Here is a 2,500-nt window from a genome sequence, read left to right on the forward strand (position 1 = left end):
TATTTATTGTTTTCTATCAAAACATTAGCTACAGGGTATGAATATTAAGATGATGTAGTTAGCGAATTCAAATAGTAAAGTGAATGAATGCCTATGTCAAAAGCTTACAGCACCTGGTATTCCCAGGCAGTCGCCTACCCAAATACTAACCAGGCCCAACTCTATTTAGCTTCCGAGATCAGACGAGATCAGGCATTCTCAAAGTGGAATGGCCGTAAGCTAGAGGAAAGTTGGAATGGAACCCATTTATAGATTGTTTGTTTTTTCTTTTTCCCTATTTCTTTTTCCCTATTTCTTTATTTATTGTAATTGTTGTTTTCTATCAAAACATTAGCTACAAGGTATGAATATTAAGATGTTGTTGTTGTTAGAGAATTCAAATAGTAAAGTAAATGAATGCCTATGTCAAAAGCTTACAGCACCTGGCATTCCCAGGCAGTCGCCTATCCAAGTACTAACCAGGCCCGACTCTGATTAGCTTCCGAGATCAGACGAGATCGGGCATTCTCAAAGTGGAATGGCCGTAAGCTAGAGGAAAGTTGGAATGGAACCCATTTAAAAATTGTTTGTTTTTTTCTATTTATTTATTTATTTATTTATTTATTTATTTATTTATTTATTTATTTATTTATTGATTAATTGATTGATTGATTGATTGGTTGATTGGTTGATTGATTGATTGTTTTCTATCAAAACATTAGCTACAGGGTATGAATATTAAGATGTTGTTGTTCGAGAATTCAAATAGTAAAGTAAATGAATGCCTATGTCAAAAGCTTACAGCACCAGGTATTCGCCTATCCAAGTACTAACCAGGCCCGACTCTGATTAGCTTCCGATATCGGGCATTCTCAGAGTCGAACGGCCGTAAGCTTGAGGAAAGTTGGAATGGAACCCATTTAAAATTTGTTTGTTTTTTCTTTTTATTTATTTATTTTTTTATTTTTTTATTTTTTTATTGTTTTCTATCAAAACATTAGCTACAGGGTATGAATATTAAAATGTTGTTGTTAGAGAATTCAAATAATAAAGTAAATGAATGCCTATGTCAAAAGCTTACAGCACCTGGTATTCCCAGGCAGTCGCCTATCCAAGTACTAACCAGGCCCGACTCTGATTAGCTTCCGAGATCAGACGAGATCGGGCATTCTCAGAGTGGAATGGCCGTAAGCTAGAGGAAAGTTGGAATAGAACCCATTTAAAAATTGTTTGTTTTTTCTTTTTATTTATTTATTTATTTATTTATTTATTTATTTATTTATTGTTTTCTATCAAAACATTAGCTACAGGGTATGAATATTAAGATGATGTAGTTAGAGAATTCAAATAGTAAAGTAAATGAATGCCTATGTCAAAAGCTTACAGCACCTGGTATTCCCAGGCAGTCGCCTACCCAAGTACTAACCAGGCCCAACTCTACTTAGCTTCCGAGATCAGACGAGATCGGGCATTTTCAGTGTGGAATGGCCATAAGCCAGAGGAAAGTTGGAATGGAACCCATTTATAGATTGTTTAATTTTTCTTTTTCCCTATTTCTTTTTCCCTATTTCTTTATTTATTGTAATTGTTGTTTTCTATCAAAACATTAGCTACAGGGTATGAATATTAAGATGTTGTTGTTGTTCGAGAATTCAAATAGTAAAGTAAATGAATGCCTATGTCAAAAGCTTACAGCACCAGGTATTCGCCTATCCAAGTACTAACCAGGCCCGACTCTGATTAGCTTCCGATATCGGGCATTCTCAGAGTGGAACGGCCGTAAGCTTAAGGAAAGTTGGAATGGAACCCATTTAAAAATTGTTTGTTTTTTCTTTTTATTTATTTATTGATTGATTGATTGATTGATTGATTGATTGTTTTCTATCAACACATTACCCACAGGGTATGAATATTAAGATGTTGTTGTTAGAGAATTCAAATAGTAAAGTAAATGAATGCCTATGTCAAAAGCTTACAGCACCTGGTATTCCCAGGCAGTCGCCTATCCAAGTACTAACCAGGCCCGACTCTGATTAGCTTCCGAGATCAGACGAAATCGGGCATTCTCAGAGTGGAATGGCCGTAAGCTAGAGGAAAGTTGGAATGGAACCCATTTAAAAATTGTTTGTTTTTTCTTTTTTATTTATTTATTTATTTATTTATTTATTTATTTATTTATTTATTTATTGTTTTCAATCAAAACATTAGCTACAGGGTATGAATATTAAGATGTTGTTGTTAGAGAATTCAAATAGTAAAGTAAATGAATGCCTATGTCAAAAGCTTACAGCACCTGGTATTCCCAGGCAGTCGCCTACCCAAGTACTAACCAGGCCCAACTCTACTTAGCTTCCGAGATCAGACGAGATCGGGCATTCTCAGAGTGGAATGGCCATAAGCCAGAGGAAAGTTGGAATGGAACCCATTTATAGATTGTTTGTTTTTTCTTTTTCCCTATTTCTTTTTCCCTATTTCTTTATTTATTGTAATTGTTGTTTTCTATCAAATCATTAGCTACAGG

At 34.6% G+C, this 2,500-nt stretch overlaps 5 non-coding genes and 1 pseudogene across 5 annotated transcripts; all 6 read right to left on the reverse strand.

The window, feature by feature from the left end:
* Nucleotides 1–101: 101 nt before the first annotated feature.
* LOC125143751 lies at nucleotides 102–220 on the reverse strand (annotated as a pseudogene).
* Nucleotides 221–410: 190 nt separating this feature from the next.
* LOC125142477 lies at nucleotides 411–529 on the reverse strand. Its single transcript, XR_007141917.1, has one exon. It is a non-coding gene; the product is annotated as a 5S ribosomal RNA (ribosomal RNA).
* A 524-nt stretch (nucleotides 530–1,053) lies between these two features.
* Nucleotides 1,054–1,172, reverse strand: LOC125144960. The gene has a single exon (XR_007143332.1). It is a non-coding gene; the product is annotated as a 5S ribosomal RNA (ribosomal RNA).
* A 184-nt stretch (nucleotides 1,173–1,356) lies between these two features.
* LOC125142042 lies at nucleotides 1,357–1,475 on the reverse strand. Its single transcript, XR_007141470.1, has one exon. It is a non-coding gene; the product is annotated as a 5S ribosomal RNA (ribosomal RNA).
* A 473-nt stretch (nucleotides 1,476–1,948) lies between these two features.
* On the reverse strand, nucleotides 1,949–2,067 carry LOC125142389. Its single transcript, XR_007141829.1, has one exon. It is a non-coding gene; the product is annotated as a 5S ribosomal RNA (ribosomal RNA).
* A 193-nt stretch (nucleotides 2,068–2,260) lies between these two features.
* LOC125141796 lies at nucleotides 2,261–2,379 on the reverse strand. Its single transcript, XR_007141222.1, has one exon. It is a non-coding gene; the product is annotated as a 5S ribosomal RNA (ribosomal RNA).
* Between the last annotated feature and the right edge of the window lie 121 nt (nucleotides 2,380–2,500).

The sequence above is a fragment of the Tachysurus fulvidraco genome, chromosome 6 (genome assembly GCF_022655615.1).
Source record: "Tachysurus fulvidraco isolate hzauxx_2018 chromosome 6, HZAU_PFXX_2.0, whole genome shotgun sequence".
Taxonomy (NCBI): Eukaryota; Metazoa; Chordata; class Actinopteri; order Siluriformes; family Bagridae; genus Tachysurus; species Tachysurus fulvidraco.